The sequence below is a fragment of the Mizuhopecten yessoensis genome, unplaced genomic scaffold (genome assembly GCF_002113885.1).
Source record: "Mizuhopecten yessoensis strain PY_sf001 unplaced genomic scaffold, ASM211388v2 scaffold5865, whole genome shotgun sequence".
Classification (NCBI taxonomy): domain Eukaryota; kingdom Metazoa; phylum Mollusca; class Bivalvia; order Pectinida; family Pectinidae; genus Mizuhopecten; species Mizuhopecten yessoensis.
Window position 1 is genome coordinate 199,730 of NW_018406262.1, and position 18,971 is coordinate 218,700.

An 18,971-nucleotide genomic window follows, 5' to 3' on the forward strand; every position below is an offset into this window, starting at 1 on the left:
ACTATCATTAGTCTCGTTCATTTACTTAAGGATGTACACCTCTGAGAAGTCAAAAAAATCCTGTATTAAACTTTTTTTCTTATATTGATTTTTGGAAAAAGGAGATAATAGCATAGTAGAAAATGCAAAAAAAACTATATGTCGGTGTGTTCGTTTTTGTGCTATGATCGGTCAAAGATACCAATTTAACACAATATGTGATTTTAGGTGAATTTTCGGGTTTTGACCATTTGCAGAACAAATTCATACAATTTCTTCCAAGTGTGTTATCAGATATGTATGAATGTTTGTAGAATTGATAAAAATATTATTTTCTTTGAAACTATGGAAGTAAAATGTCTTAAACTTATTCATTTTACTGAAAAATGCGATTTCAGTTACCCCTACCCCTTATTTTTTAATGAAAAAATGCACATTTTTCACCATTTTTTGCCGATTAAACGCTTGATATAAAAAAATCCTGTAATAAACTTTTTTTGGTATTCAATGAATCAAAAGAAAATATGTTTCTCTTTCTAGAACAGCCACAAAAATGGGGGGTCGGTGTGCTTCTTTTTTTATCCCATTATCATTTGTGTTATTTTTCACCTTTTTCGGGGTCAAAAATCAAAAGAGCTTCAGTTTCCCTCATATGTAAAAAAAAATATCAATAATATTTAACTTTCCACTTTTTGCATATTATTTTAATCATATTGAACATTATAAAGTTGTACAGCAAAATCGAACCTGCTACAATTAAAAATGGTGACACAATGACAATTTAAGTGATCAATCTAGTGTCAAAAAAGGAGAAATTTGGCCCTTTGTGAAGCGCAAGAAATTCACATAAATACACTTTTTCAAAATGGCCGCCAAATTGGTCATTTTTTTTAAAAATTCTTGTAAAAAATGTTCTACACACAACAGACATCTAGTTTTTTTACATGTTTTTCAGATGTGTGTTTGCTATTATACCTATCATAATTTGGTAAATATTACAAAAACCCGTTACACCAGATCAAAACGAGACTTGAACGTGACTGAAATCTCAGAAGAGTACATCCTTAAGGATGTACACCTCCGAGAAGTCAAAAATTTCGTGTATTAAACTTTTTTTCTAATATGGATTTTTGGAAAAAGGAGTTAATGGCATAGTAGAAAATGCAAAAAAAAACTATATGTCGGTGTGTTCGTTTTTGTGCTATGATTGGGATCATAATTTGTTAAATATTACAAAAACCCCGTTACACCAGATCAAAACGAGACTTGAACGTGATTGAAACCTCAAAAAAAGTACATCCTTAATCATGTCAGCTTTAAAAATTATCAAATATTCAACATTGGCTTTTTCCAGTTATCGTCGATTTTTTTTTTTTTTTTTACTTAGATAGATGCGCAGTTAATAATATATCACAACTTAGTAGGCCATTTTCTATTTCGTCTTTCATTCAATTTACAAATTGGTGAAGTATTAAGTTTGCAGGGATTCAGGGTAGTAGTGTTTCTTCAATTATTCCTTAGATTCATGGTCTGATTACAACTGCTGTTAAATAGCATCAAATCATAGCTATATAACATATTTTATCATATGAATACCGTGTTATGCAGTGCCATGAAGCAATCACATAACTATGTTTAGGTAACGTGTGTAATATCCCTCCGGAAATGACGTCACAATCGGGAAGGAACCATCTTCTTCTTCTTCTACTTACTGCGGCAGATCTCATAGATATGAGTGCAGTTGCCGCAATCAACGTGACGTCACGTCATTGTGAGGCGCCCAAGTGCAAAATATTCGTTTCAGATCACAATTATACAGTTTACTTTGCATGATATGATAAAAAGAATCTGTCATTCGTTTCCGTTTTTATTAGATTGATGATATTTGTTTTGGATTTTTCATATTTGTATCTTAATTTTTTTCATCATATATGACTTTTCATCAAGGTCTTTCCAATTTTGTATTCAAACGTAAGTGTCAGTTAACAGTATCGTTTTTCAATATATTGGACTGAGTAAGTTAAATAAAGTGACTAGCAGGTACATGTGTAGTTGCTACCAGAATTCTGAACGGTATTGTCAGTAATCTTCAGTCACCGCAGCTACTGTATTCGCTACAACACTTAACTTCTCACAACTGTTTGATGCTAATTGGATCGGAAGCGTACACACTAACAGGAGGCGTGTGTCAATTCGTATTGAGTAGGCCGTTTACACCCAGCAATAGCTGTTTATCGTAGCACAGGCAGATTGTCAATGGCGCGCTACCTACCTGTCAATCAAACACATCCAATCCCTTCTGGAGGCATTTATCGTCTCCAATACATGTAATCCCTGTCGACAAAACCGATACTCGGTAGCTCTTTGCCTTCCTATCAATGGGTTGTGTCTCATTGTTAGTACTCTACGTCTTTTACCTGTAATGGAATGATGCGTAGTATCAATTGTCATTTGGTACAGCTGATTGCCAGATACTTGTGAGGTAGAATCAGGATAACTCTTTTATCCTCAACACTAATGTGTGTTTTTGTTAGAACTTTTAACGGTGCAGTAGTGTCATGGGTTTATATTTTCATACATTTTGCATGTGAGATATCAAATTATTTCAACTTGAAAAAAACCCTGATATCTTTCACACTATGACAGATATGAAAAGGTGCCATACAGTTTCCATACATCCTCATTGGTTGGACCATAATCACGTGGAAGTCAAAGATATGTGATATTAACTCGATGTAGAAACCGCAGGTTAATATTCATTTTAGGACGTCATTTCAAGTGTAGCATCACATTGCTCTCTGTCAAATGCAGTACCTTTCTCCGTACAATTATCATACGATCTATCTTGTTTAATGAAATTAAAACTGTTTTATCTGTGTATATACCCATTTTGATTCCCGACTTTTCGACCCCAGGTATTACCGACGAGTCTCAGAGGGACGAAAAAGGGGTGATGAAATTCAGTTTTAGCATGTAATATATATTACCAAATATCGAAGGTGCAGTTACATGTTTGTGTCCTAGGTTCGTCATTCAGGATACAAGGTGGTAGACTCCACTGGTGAGTTGTTTAGTGCCCGAGGGTTGCTGTAACCTTGATGGCCTCATTGGTAAACTCCACTGTTGGATTGTTTAGTGCCCGAGGGTTGCTGTAACCTTGATGGCCTCATTGGTAAACTCCACTGTTGGATTGTTTAGTGCCCGAGGGTTGCTGTAACCTTGATGGCCTCATTGGTAAACTCCACTGTTGGATTGTTTAGTGCCCGAGGGTTGCTGTAACCTTGATGGCCTCATTGGTAAACTCCACTGTTGGATTGTTTAGTGCCCGAGGGTTGCTGTAACCTTGATGGCCTCATTGGTAAACTCCACTGTTGGATTGTTTAGTGCCCGAGGGTTGCTGTAACCTTGATGGCCTCATTGGTAAACTCCACTGTTGGATTGTTTAGTGCCCGAGGGTTGCTGTAACCTTGATGGCCTCATTGGTAAACTCCACTGTTGGATTGCTTAGTACCTGAGGGTTGCTGTAACCTTGATGGCCTCATTGGTAAACCCCACTGTTGGATTGTTTAGTACCCGAGGATTGATGTTACCTTGATGGCCTCATTGGTAAACTCCAATGCAGGATTGTTTAGTGCCCGAGGGTTGCTGTAGCATTGATGGCCTCATTGGTAAACTCAACTGTTGGATTGTTTAGTGCCCGAAAATTGCTGTAACCTTGATGGCCTCGTCGATAAACTCCACTGTTGGATTGTTTAGTGCCCGAGGGTTGCTGTAACATTGATGGCCTCATTGGTAAACCCCACTGTTGGATTGTTTAGTACTCGAGGGTTGCTGTAACCTTGATGGCCCCTTCGTGTAGTGGCACGGTTTCTAATATACACACTTTACTCGTTATTAATTTGAAATTAAGCAGTACTCCTGTAATTTATAAAATTCATATAGTTCAGGGGTTTCATGCACATCCTTTCTGCTTCAACAGTAGTTTACACCAATTTGTATTTCAACAATTCTTGTCTCTAGCATCACTTATGAAACCTAGAATGTTGAAAAAGCTGCATGGTGCATTGTTATTCAATTTTTTTTGACATACTGTATCATTTATCAAAGGTAGGGTCAACGCAAACGGAATTTCAATACAAGATAAATCAAAAAAGGTATCGATATGAAGCTTATGTCAGGAACAGTTAGTTTCAGAATCCATTTTTTTGATAAAAGGGACCTCATTGACTAACACTTGTGTGGGTGTTAATTAAAGGTGCAGTAATAAAATTCCTTCTAAAGTCTTTAAATGACACAATTACTATAAAATTATGTCATCATCGTGTGCAACATATTCCAATTGTTAATTTGATACTGAATATTACACTATTTCAAGAAAGAGTTGTTCTTTTCTTTGAAGATTTATTTTTCATACATGATTAAAAGTTGCCTACTTATAATATCTTTCAACATCAGGAATTTAAAAAAAAAATGACAACCGGTCAAGAGCTACGGCGGTTTCTTATGCCTATTTCCCCAAAACTTGGACCACTAGTGAGCGCGTGCCACCGTGTACTGTTATGACGCGTTCTCAGGTATTTCTATGCAGGAAGCTCTATCGGAATGCTGTGTCTAAGAATAGATTAATGTATACAGCTGAATTCAAGGCCATGGCTATTGATACATGCGTTTCACGATACAGACTCAAACAAATGTTTATTTCGTGTTATTTCTACATGTATGAATTAAAAGAAAATGCTGTATGTAACAACCGTACAATCATTACCAACACGTTTTGAAAGGATTTAATTTTCATGTACACATGTACAGTGATTTGTTGACATGATTCCATAGAATATAAATCAATAGGTATGTTATCAAAATATAAATAAAATGTACCGTTGATTTGAAAAATATTTTATTATTTGATTAAGGAAAAAGATCACATGCCTGAATATTAAAAAAAAGAGAAGATAACCTGAGCTCGGATTCGAACATGCACCGTTCGCTTCGTCTGGTCACAAGTAAACTGCGTTACACAATCGGCTAAATCGGACATTGACGAAGATGGGAATACAAACTGTTTTAACCCAAGAAACACCTGTCCAAGTTTCAGAAACTCGCTGACACCTGATTTTCATTTTTTAGCACATTCCCAAAGTAGGACCACTCTTCCGGAATATAATTTGTTTTTGCATATTACATCACGGAATAAAATCTTATTCCAAAGTTGGTCCTCGGATGGAAAAGCGTTTTTTAAGTCTGTGAAACCCCATCACTTTCATAGATATAGTGAATATGGCTATATTTGCAGTATAATATTAACAATACCTAATATCTCAGCAGTTCAAAAATTCATATTCCATTGGTTTTGTATCTATGCTTTGCATTTTCGCTTCTAGAAATTATTTACTCATTAGGATTCTTTTCCTTTTTTCATAAATGCCGACTTAGGGAAATATTGGCAGTTTTCCGCTATAGCTCTTTGTTATAACACTTTTGATTCAAAAAGAAAAACATATCTTTCTTTCCACTTTTTCTTTAACTTGTGTTTCTCCTTGACCAAAGGTCCTTTAGACCAAAGCTAAAATAACAATAAAATTAGGTGGAGTCAGACAAGAATCTCTGCCCTTGCTATATTTGTTTAGAGTGAACGATATAAAATAATGTGATATTCTTTTATATTTTGTTTAATGAATGGGTAATAGGCAAAATTAAATAATAACTAGAATTGTAAGCCAAAAGCTAGCTAATACCCCCGCTCCTATATAAACCAGAACTGTAAGCTAAAGGCTTCCCTTGGCAAAGCATTGCAAAACAATCCATAGTCTCCCACCAGTAATTATTTAAGTATATAGGTCACTGACATACTTCCTATACTCCCTCTACGTACATAAACATAATTGCATACCAAATCTTGTTAGCCAAGATGAACCAGAATCGCAGAAATCGTCCTAGTAGTTAAGGAAGAGTTGTCAGGACAAAATATTTTAACAAAGGGTCATAACTCCTTAAAAAGGGTCGAAATGAAAAAATACCACCCTGTTGCACGACATCAGGGGGTAATTACTATATTTGTTAATATTTCATTGAAATCGTCCCGGTTGTTTATGAAGTAGACAAAGGGTTTTTTCAACAAAGGACCAAAATTCCTTTTTAAAGGGTCGAAATGAAACCATACTACTTGGATGCACAATGTCAGGGGGCAGTTACCATATTTGAAAAATTCCGTTGATATTGGCCCCATAATTTTGGAGAAGTTTTCTGGACAAATATTTTTCAACAAAGGGCCATTACTCCGTTAAAAAAGGGTCCGATCGAGAGAAAAAAAACACCTGGATGCACAACATAAGGAAGTAGTTATCATATCTGGAAACTTTCGTTGAAATTGGTTCATTCCTTTAGAAGAAGTTGTCAGGACAAACTTTTTCTACAGACAGACGAACAGACAAATTGAGTCCAGTATACCCACTAACTTCGTTGAGGGGGGTATAATAAAGTGTATAATAGTTTTACATTTTGTTTTATTGTTTTTATATTATTGCATATTTTTGTCTACAACACAATCTCAACCTTAGGTTGTTCTCCAGAGGAGAATATAATAAAGTGTTTTGGTATGATACAAAAACAGAAAAGGTATCGGTGTTTACAATAATAAACATTGATAATCAAATCTCCGGGATTATATGAAAATGGGCATTGATCATGTTTGGCATGCTAAAAAAGAACTTTACCAGTTTTGATATTACATAAAAATGATTCCGTAGACAGATTGTATGCATGGAGAGTTTTTAAAGAAGTTTAAAATATAGACTACCATTGTAACTATATATAGGCAAGTTGATAATGCTGGTTATATTTTAAATTTTGTGGAAAATTGCATGTTTTTCTAATTAAAAGTATCACTACGCTTACTTTATGTATACCAATACGACATATTTAAAATCAAAATAACAAGTATTTGTATACACTGTACACTATCATAATTCATTTTCAAAATAGTATTCGCCTGTGACATGTATCTGTCATTTTGTTACAAGGATACCCCCGTCACCCACATTGGTGTTATGCAAGGAGGTCCACTGTGGTTATCTGCAGTTCTTGATCATTTGTATGTATTACCAATTAGTCTTATAAGATTTTTGGCATAAGTTATATATCACTAAATAAGCATATATCGCAAAATAAGCTATATATCAGTAAATAAGATATATATCACTAAATAAGCTATATAATATTAAATAAGTATCTATCACTAAATAAGCATATATCACTTATTTAGCTATATATCACTAAATAAGCTATATATCACAAAATAAGCATCTATCACTAAATAAGCATTTAGCACTAAATAAGCATCTATCACTAAATAAGCATCTATCTCTAAATAAGCTATACATCACTAAATAAGCTATATATCACTTAATAAGCATCTATCACTAAATAAGCATATATCACTAAATAAGCTATATAATATTAAATAAGTATCTATCACTAAATGGGCATATATCACTAAATAAGCATCTAATCACTAAATAAAATAAACATCACTAAATAAGCTATATATTATTAAATAAGCATCTATCACTAAATAAGCATCTATCTCTAAATAAGCTATACATCACTAAATAAGCTATATATAACTAAATAAGCATATATCACTTAATAAGCATATATCTCAAAATAAGCTATATATCACTGAATATGATATATATCACTAAATAAGCTATATATCACAAAATAAGCATCTATCACTAAATAAGCTATATATCACTTAATAAGCGTCTATCACTAAATAAGCATTTAGCACTAAATAAGCATCTATCACTAAATAAGCTATACATCACTAAATAAGCTATATATTATTAAAAAAGCATCTATCACTAAATAAGCTATACATCACTAAATAAGCTATATATCACTAAGTAAGATATATATCACTAAATAAGCTATATAATATTAAATAAGTATCTATCACTAAATGGGCATATATCACTAAATAAGCATATATCGCAAAATAAGCTATATATCACTTAATAAGATATATATCACTAAATAAGATATATATCACTAAATAAGCTATATATTATTAAATAAGTAACTATCACTAAATAAGCATATATCACAAAATAAGCTATATATCACTTAATAAGCGTCTATCACTAAATAAGCATTTAGCACTAAATAAGCATCTATCACTAAATAAGCATCTATCACTAAATAAGCTATATATCACTAAATAAGATATATATCACTAAATAAGCTATATATCACTAATTAAGCTATATTTCACTAAATAAGCATCTAATCACTAAATAAGATAAACATCACTAAATAAGCTATATATCACAAAATAAGCATCTATCACTAAATAAGCATTTATCACTAAATAAGCATCTATCACTAAATAAGCATATATCACTAATTTAGGTATATACCTCTAAATAAGCTAGATATTATTAAATAAGTATCTATCACTAAATAAGCATATATCAGTAATTTAGGTATATACCTCTAAATAAGCTAGATATTATTAAATAGGTATCTATCACTAAATAAGCATATATCCCTAAATAAGCATCTATCACTAAATAAGCTATATATCACTAAATAAACATCTATCACTAAATAAGCATTTATCACTAAATAAGCATCTATCACTTAATAAGCATCTATCACTAAATAAGCTATATATCACTTAATAAGCTATATATCACTAAATAAACATCTATCACTAAATGAGCTATCTATCACTAAATGAGCTATCTATCACTAAATGAGCTATGTATCAGTAAACAGTTTGGTGATTTCACGTGTGAGAGTCTTGCGTTCGTACAATGTTTTAATGATTTCATTTGATAAAATTTATGTAATGTCCTACAAACAGAAAATACACCGATCAGTTGAATATCCAGCCAAACGCCAGAGTAATAGAAGGAGAAAAGGACGTAGAAGAAACTTGATCTATGGAAGTATATTGAGAACAATTTATGTTTTAGGATATGAAATAAAAACGTATTCCAAAAAAGAATCGGCAATGAAGGAAAATTAATAATCTCATTTTCATTTCAAAGATAAAGATTTTTTGTGGAACTTGTCAAATCTTCAAAGTCGAAAGAAATTATCTTCCATTTCAATTTCAACATATTTTATTGACCAAAGAAGTCAAAAGGATTGGGCATTAGGTATTGTCTGTATAAGGTCTCTTCCTATAAGACATTGTGGTTTTTTTTTTTTTTTACATAAAGCGTCCTTAAAGGGGTGTGTAAGGGGAGGTAACGCCTCCATAACGACTTAACTTCAGTATCAAATTCTTATTGCTTGTGAAAAGTACAATACATATGCTCAATATTTGCTCAATATATGTTATAAAATTCATTGGAACATGTTTTTTTTAATTTTGAGTAATATATGCAAATTAAATGGTTTAAAAACGGAATTTACCAATTGAATCGCACATTAAGTTAAAAAATACAAAGGAAGTATGCACAATTTATTACAACTCATTGACGCCTATCAAATACATGAAACTGCAATGTACATATCATTTGCTTCTTACTGCAAGTAGACACAAAAGAAACTCAAGAAATGTTCAGGGTTTTTTTTCTATTAAAATCCGACTGGTTTTTGTGTATGCAAGTGTGTAATTTTCTGAAATAGTGTGGTTGATTAACCGTAAATGTATCGGTCTACTGATACTGACCCAGATTCGTGGAAGTAAGTCACAGCTCAGCCATTATACATAAAAGATGAAAACAATTAACTGTTTAATAACCTGCCTGTCTTCTATCACCAGTAGGCACACCTCTTCAAACGCGTTATTGATAGATATAAACATAGTTATCCTTTAGAGAATTCTCTATTTTATCCAAGATAATGAGATTTAATGCCAAGCCAGTCTACAGTATATCCAGTATCGTAATTGAGATTTATGATGGCGTCTGTCTGTTTAGATACGAACCAAACAAAGCTTTACTGCATTTTTTTCTGATATGTTTATTTCATTGGCTTTCGATAGGGTGTAGCACAGACGTCTTAGTGTAAAGCTAAAGTATAGTATTACACGAGACGTTTAACAATGGAGGCAATAGTATACTCAATGCAAGACAACAAAAGGTTTTTGATTCAGGTTTGTTCCCCTATTAGTTTAGGGTTTTAGAGCAGGGTTGGCAAACTAACTTAAACATGTTTGTCAAGGAGCAATATCGATCCGGTATTTCGTCATACTGTATAACATGAAATGTTCGCTGTGTATTATAAATATTCGTGGTTTTCGTGGTTGCTATTGAACAACGAAAAACTATACAACGAATTTGAATGATATACGTGTCCACTGTTTGTTAACATAGGATATCCACTAAAGTTTGTACCACGAAACGATCTACATTGCTTCAAACAACAAAAGAAAGTATCCACGACCATTACGTGTTATACAGTATACAACTATAGAAGACATATAGGATTTTACATGAGTTTCCATTTCATATGAGATTTATGAAACGAGTTTAAGAATTTTACAATTTTCATGCAACCCTGAAATATGAAAAGCAGTCATTTTGACTCCAATGTGTAAATCTGTGACGTCATGTACTTGTCCTAGGCGTCACAATTGAAACTTACAATCAATCACAGGGCTCACAGGTCATATTACATTGTACATGGGTTAATACGCATACAAATATGACATTGGTATATTCACCGGATAACACAGTATATTATGTGATAAAATATGTTATATAGTTTGTTGTATAAGAAATATATGATGGTTTATGTCGATGGTGAGATACCTTATAAGCGAATGTGTATAATATGTGTTAAATTAGATATCCTGTAAAATATATAAGAAATATATTTATAAAAAAAAAAAATCATGACCTGCAATTCATAAATGATTCGTTAAGATAATTATTTATCATATTTAACCCTTACAAACAATTAAACTTTCTACAACGGAATATGCATTTGATCTGATTTTTTTTTCTTTTTTTTCTATCGATTTACTCGTATTAATACTATCAGCTTCAATATGTTAGAGATATGACTGGAGAGACAATAATAGCCGATGATCACTAGCCATATTTTAAAACTTGATATTATTTTCTATAGTATAATCTGCTCTTGTGAAAAATCAAAAAATTCTACCCAAATTAAAGTTTTAGTCATCCCTTATTTTAAAGAATATGAAAAAATAAAATACAAAAACATACAAAGCAGATGGTATTTCTGTGTGTTTTCCAATATTGTTTAAGTTCGTGTCAAACGAATGCATTTTACATAATATGTGATGTTTTGTGATATGTTATTATTTTGATCGTATGCAGAACAAAATCATACAATATATTCCAGGTGTGATATCGGAAATCTATAAATGTTTGCACACAGAAAGGCAGTAAATATTACCCCTTTTCCTTATTCCTAAATTTAAAATCCACATTTTCACCTTCTTTTCCTGATTTAACGATTGTTATGAAACGTTTTGATGACAATCTTTTTCTTATATTCACTGTATTGAAAGAAATTGTGTTGCTCTTCTTCAAACAATTAAAAATAAAATGGAGGGACCGTTTTTTTTTGTTTTTTTTTTTTATATATTAATTTCCAATTTTATTGCATATTATTTTCATAATTTTAAACAATTCAAACTTGTACAACAGAAATAAACTTGCTACAATTAAAAATAGTGAAAAATAGCAATAATTGTAGTAGATCAAGTGTCAAAAATGAAAATTTGGAGCTCGAGAAATACACATTTTCAAAATGTCTGTTGAATTGTACCTTTTATACCTTCTTATTGACACTTTTTAGATATATTGACACTTTTCATATCACTTTTAAAAGTGATCATAATTTGTTAAATAAAATATAATCCTATTTCACTAAGTTAAAACCGAGATTTGAACGTGGTTCTAACCTCAGAAGCACACCTAGTCATACCTCCATACAATGTACACTATCATCTGTTTCAGTTAAACAAATAATTCTCTTATCATTTAGATATAACCTCACATTTCAAATACTGGACTACACAATCCAAACCAGTACCGAATCATCTTTAATACTGACAGTCGAATAATATATATTTTTGTTTCATTTCCTCTCGGAATAGGTAAAATTATGAAAGAATCAAGGCGAACCAGACATTAAAAAATAATTTTAACACCAATTCTCTACTTAACTAAGCTGGTATATATCCTTCGGCGTTGTTATCACTTGTTTCTTTAGATATGTTTTATTTATCTATGTATATATTTATTTATTCATTTATTTTTTTATCTTTTATTTGTAAATTTTAATTAGTTTTATGGAAATATTGATTAGAAAGGAAAGCATGCAAAGTATTTTGAGATATTGAAAAAAATATTTTGTCTTATATTTGTGCATGTAATGAATTGTTTCAGATATAGTGTTGAATGTACATGCTATTTTATCACAGTCTATTGTTTTTTATCTCCGTCTACCTGATTATCCTTCCCTGCTCAACACCTACATGTACCTCAACTTTACTGTCCTTTTTGACTTGTTTTTAAATATGTGTTGTAAACTTTGTCCGACATAATGATTAATAAACCTAGACGGAATGAGATTGTACAGAGAAAGGCTATTCAGATTGTGTCCATGTGCAATCGAACTAATGAGGTAGGCAGAGTGTGTTTTGTGGTATGTCAGTTTACCAGACAGTCTTTATCATATAAAACCAGTAGTGTTACAAAAAGAAACCATATCAGATTACTTCATTTTCCTGTACTTTTTGTGTTTTTCGTCTATCCTTTTGCTTGTTTCCAACTAGTTTTCGATTATGTGACAATGTATATGGACATGGTATTGTAGCTATCACAATGCTGTTTGTATATTAGTTTAGGGGAGAGGATTGCAATACGTTATTACAATTTGTCCCCAATCGTCTCGCTATCACAATGTTGTTTGTACATTTGTTTAGGCGAGAAAATTGCAGTACGTTATTATAATTTGTCCCCACTCCTCTCGCTATCACAATGTTGTTTGTATATTTGTTTAGGGGAGAGGATTGCAATACGTTATTACAATTTGTCCCCAATCCTCTCGCTATCACAATGCTGTTTGTACATTTGTTTAGGGGAGAAAATTGCAGTACATTATTACAATTTGTCCCCAATCCTCTCGCTATCACAATGTTGTTTGTATATTTGTTTAGGGGAGAGGATTGCAATACGTTATTACAATTTGTCCCCAATCCTCTCGCTATCACAATGTTGTTTGTATATTTGTTTAGGGGATAGGATTGCAATACGTTATTACAATTTGTCCCCAATCCTCTCGCTATCACAATGCTGTTTGTATATTTGTTTAGGGGAGAGGATTGCAACACGTTATTACAATTTGTCCCCAATCGTCTCGCTATCACAATGTTGTTTGTACATTTGTTTAGGCGAGAAAATTGCAGTACGTTATTATAATTTGTCCCCACTCCTCTCGCTATCACAATGTTGTTTGTATATTTGTTTAGGGGAGAGGATTGTAATACGTTATTACAATTTGTCCCCAATCCTCTCGCTATCACAATGCTGTTTGTTCATTTGTTTGGGAGAAATATTTAATACGTTGCTACATGTGTTCCTAATCCTCTTGCTATCACCACGATGTGTGTACAGTTGTCGAGGAGAGATATTTAAAACGTTGCTACATATGTTCCTAATCTTCTTGCTATCACAATGCTGTTTGTACATTTGTTGAGGAGAGATATTTAATACGTTGCTACATGTGTTCCTAATCCTCTTGCTATCACAAAGCTGTTTGTACATTTGTTGAGGAGAGATTTAATACGTTGCTACATGTGTTCATAATCCTCTTGCTATTACCATGCTGCTTGAAGACGTTGCTACAACATGCTGTTTAAAATCGTTGCTACAACCTGTTCCCAGTACACTTGCTATCACAATGCTGTTTGCACAGTTGTTGGAGGTGAGAGATTTAATGAATTGTTACAATTTGTTTCCAATCCTCTTGCTTATCTTGCTAAAAGTATAATATTTGAAGCAATGACATATGTTTAAACCAAGCTTTTTTATTTGGCTCTTTCATGACACCAATTACACTATTGACTTTGCTGACACGGTTTAGCTATATTCCTCTTTCAGCATTAACCTTGCTACCTTAGATATTCCCTTACATTTTTTACTAAATTCGAGACGCAATTGGTTCGTTACACACAGTTGCGGTAATGGTCAACCTTTGTTCTGTCAATCACAGAGTTAACTTACTAACGGATTACAACAGGAATTGTGCCACACATGTTGAGAAAAACGCTTTCTACTCTGATCAACCGTCGTAACCCATAGTATCTAACGAAAGATTGCATATATTACATATTTGTAAGTTATAGATAGATATATCTTATAATTTATAGAGATTGTACATGCGATAGAACTTTCCTTGAATGATGGACGTAAGACACGCACATATGATTGTACGTATACAAAAATGATAATATAACAAGTAATAATTGTAATGGGGGACCATTACAGATGTCCCCCAAACGGCCTCTATTGTCTCAAAGATACAAAAATACACCTACATATCAAAATTGTGCAATATCGAGTAAAATTTAATTTCGACCAATCAGAGGACGGGGAGGCCATCTTGGTTGACCGACCGTGAAATGAAAGATTCGTTGCAAACCCCTCACCATGATGAAAACTTATGTTAAGTTTAATTAAGTTAGTTTTTTTAGAAATATGTCGGAAACTTTTACGGCGGACCAAGAAAAGTAATAACAAGAAGAAACGAAGTAAAACCAGTAAGTCCCCCATTTCGTTTGGGAAACTTAATTACATCATCCCAACCATTAATAACACTGCGCCAATCAGTTATTTGTCCTTTAAGGACTCAGCCGTGATGCTTGTAGCGGTGAAACAGATGTGAAGGTGCGCAAAATTCCTTAATTATATGAATTTCACATAAATACAGGAGTACTGGTTAATTTTAAATTAACAAAGAGTAAAGAGTGTATGTAACGACTCATTCCACTACTCAGAGGTAACCGGGATTGTCTACCGATTTGTGTCTTAAAAATGAACGTAACACACACACACACACACACACACACACACGCACACACACATATTATACGACACTTCTCCTTTATCAAGACACAGTGAAACAGAACAGTTACATGTACATATATATCATATTACAAGAAGATAGAACTGATATACTATAATTGAAAATATAGCTATTATATAAAACCAATAGTCCCCTCGGCTAAAGGCAGCCGAAGGCAGCAATTAAGCTGAGAGCATCGCGGACAAGGAACGCTGATAGTCTAAATGATACAGTGTTATATGGGATTTTATCGTCTATATTACTTCTTTGACCCATACTAGTATATATAAATATATATATATTGGTACATTACAAAACAATTTGGAAATTACAAGACGGAATGCAGAAACTGAAAGGCGCAAGAGTATGACAAATGATTCTGATTAGAGGTAAAGGGAAGTAACACGTTGAACTATATTATTAACACTGTCAATATTGCGAAATATGTGTTGACGTACTTTTCAAAAGAAATAAAAGTCACGTGTTGCCATGCATTTTACAGAATTAGGCTGTTTGAAATTTTGAAGTTGAAAAATGGAAATCAACACATTAACAATGCAAAGCCTACATTTTACTCATTTTGTAATGTAAATGCGCATCATCGAAATGAGTGTCCAATGTATGGGCCACAAACCTACGAGAAAAATAAAGATCATGGATGAATACATAACTTGACAGGGGAAGTAACTCAACGCTAGAAAAGCGTCTTTTGGATGCTTCCTCGTCTATATGCGAATGAAGAATTTCCAAGTAGATAAACCTCTAGATCTGAGTAGAACTCTTTGATGTCATTTTAAGTGTAACAGGAGAGGGAAAATGCACGGTCAGATCGGGGTTCGAACCCGGAACCCTCCGAACTGTAGACGGATGCTCTACCAATTGAGCTATCTGGTCGCCGACGATCGACCCAGTCTAGTTCCGCTAAATAACTAATGCAGTGACGTTATTTTACCATAATTTTCTAGTGCAGCTTTAAATGTATATACATCTAGGCTAGACTTTTTAAAAGGCAGTTGAAACATCACAAACGATAATGCAGGTAAGTTTCCTTGTTTTCCGTATAAGATAGCATGCTTAACCTCAATAACTTGATGTGCAGTTATTTAAACTGGCATCAAACTTTATTGTCCGGAATATAATACATCTTCTTAAAGATAAGCATGGATATGTTTAGCAATTAAACGTTCAAAGACATTGCCTACTTCTGATAATACAGACAATGTGATGTATGTCGAGGGTGCATCGCTTTCATCTTGTTGTATAACGAAATTATAATCACTTCGGTAAAAAGAAAAAAATAGACAATGACGCCGACATGCTTTTATTTTGTTTTATAGGGCTTAACGTCCTATTGACAGCTGAGGTCATTTAATGACGTCATTGTGTGTAATGGATACGCGAATGTATGTATGTGTAGCTGGAGGCGGACGATGATATGATTAATATTATGAAAATACTTATGTTTACCACAATATGCTTTACCAGAACATTAATCACTGGAAAATACATTTTCTCTCCGGATCAACAAAATCACCGATTTGCAGTTCCAGTATGTATTCCTTTTATGAGGATATATTTACATTTTCGCTGCAACCCACTAGGCCTATATACACATTATATTTTACCAGCGGAGATGTATTTCATTTAAGGATTGTATCTTGCTTTGGTTGTTTTCATGGGGCCGTGAATTGAGTTGGTCTTGAAACAAATTTAATGAACTGCGTGTTTTTTTCAATAATTGGAACTTGTGAAGTCCATTCTGGGCTTGTGCAAGTCTACGTATTGACGTAATGTAAAACAATATAGTCCGTCATTGAAAGACCATCATACAACATGATGGTGTACGTTGATACACCAAATTAAGTAGAAACAAAACACAAAACCATATTTTAATTGTCATATTTAATTTTTGTTGATAAATTCATAAGATATCAAATTTTCTGATTCGTCATCGCGGAAGAATAATGTTTAGACGCGGTGCACAGGCTCAGCTGCGAGTCTACGGCAGTCACCTTTTTACCAGCTCGAAGTGGAGAGCCGCTGTGAATGTGAAGCTGCAGTTATTGAATGTCGACTTAGACAGGAAACCAAACATGGTTTGAAAGGACGAAACATTTGATATGGCAATTGGCTGTTCGACTGTATTTCATACAAGACGGGACGACATGGATCTACCAAAGGGGTTCGTTATAAATGTCTGAAATGCTATACTGATCAGATATGGGTCACAACACACATAAACATACATTTATACACATATGCTATACTGGAATTGGTCTCAGCACACATAAACATACATTTATATGTATGTGTATGTTTGCTGTGACCAATATCATCAGATATAGCAAGATATGTGTACTGCAGACATGTGTAACGAGCCCCTGTTGATCTACGTTGTTTTCGATTTGTACCGGGGTTTGCACAAGGCAGAATGGGTAGCTGGTGGGAAAATTGTCACTACCGCTAGCAACCGTGAGCTGATGATATTTTGATTGATCATTTTTTGTTGTTTGACCGATTTCTTGTGTTGCTTCAATAAAAAATGTAAAATCTCATCAACTGGTATCTTTGTTTAAACATGTCAATAGTTATCTCCCTTTGTAAAATCATACGCACAGGCAATGTTAATCTGGTCAAATTCATCGGCAAATGAAACAGGTTACATTTGGTAGTTGCATTGAGTCCAACTTGAGTAGGAATTGAAATATTTGAGCATGAAAGCAAAAACCCTCGTGACGGAACACGTTGTTTACTTATGACGTCATAGATTGACCTTGTTCAACAAGAGTCTTGTCGGATAACATGGAGAATGCCCCTGCGTCAAACGCTCAAATGACAACGGTTATTGTTTTGGGCCAATTTTATTTAAATAGGGCTGTCTGCCAATGTTGTTTTTAAAAGACGACGCATACACAAAACTCATAAAATTAATTAAATTTTTAAGAGCAAATTAATTCAATTAAATAGTTTTTCTATAGTAAAACTGTAAATATATGGATTGAACGGCGCTTTTTCCAAATTTTGATGCCGGTGTGAACGCAAATCGGTTACATCCATATTGCATGAAGCTTGCTATGTTACATTTCAGCTATATTCGTCTAACCAATGTTTCACTTCGACGAAGTAAGTATGCTACCGATTTATGTTTACACCGAAAGTATACATGTCCCCTTTAATATACCACGTAACCCCAAAACACGTTACTTTTTCCGGGAAATTTGTATCTCGGAAACGACGTATTCAATTTTGATCAATTGAATGTGAGTTTGTTTTATATCTAATGAGAGTGAGCATGTATATATAGGATCTTAAATGAGTTTTCATTTCATATGAGATTTTATAAAACGAGTCTTAGGAGTCTTAGAGGGTTTTATTAAAGCTCATTTGAAATGAAAACAAATTTCAGATACTTTTTATCACATAACTCAGAAAACTTTATGCCAGGTTTTAAAGCCAAAATGTAGAGGGACTAATCAAACGGAGACAGACATTTTGTTGCGCCATTCACAATTTATGACGTCACGTCATTGTCTATATTATGACGTCACAATCGATTTCTCACTGGCACAACCAATAAAAAACGCTCCATGGTATATTACACTAGTGACATATGTAAAAATATTACACGGGCGAATTCACAGGATGTTATCCTGTGAATTCGCCCGTGTAATATTTTTATGTGATAAAAGCATCTTTATACTTTATAGTACTGGATAGAAATAAGCATTGACCTGTTGTAACCATTTGTGTTTATGATGGCAATATATATCCAACAATAAAAAATCCTCTTTTACAGAATTAAATTTGCAGATATAATTTGAAAATAAAATAGCAGCAAGGATCTTTATAATATTTATGGACCAAACACCATACTGTCTTTGTGTAAAATTAATTAGAATTCGATTCTTAAATAACTTTCCGTTGATTTCAAAGAT

General features: G+C 33.2%; 1 non-coding gene across 1 annotated transcript; it reads right to left on the bottom strand.

Annotated features, from left to right (window-relative positions):
- Positions 1–15,857: 15,857 nt before the first annotated feature.
- On the bottom strand, positions 15,858–15,930 carry Trnac-aca. Its single transcript has one exon. It is a non-coding gene; the product is annotated as a tRNA-Cys (tRNA).
- Positions 15,931–18,971: the final 3,041 nt, after the last annotated feature.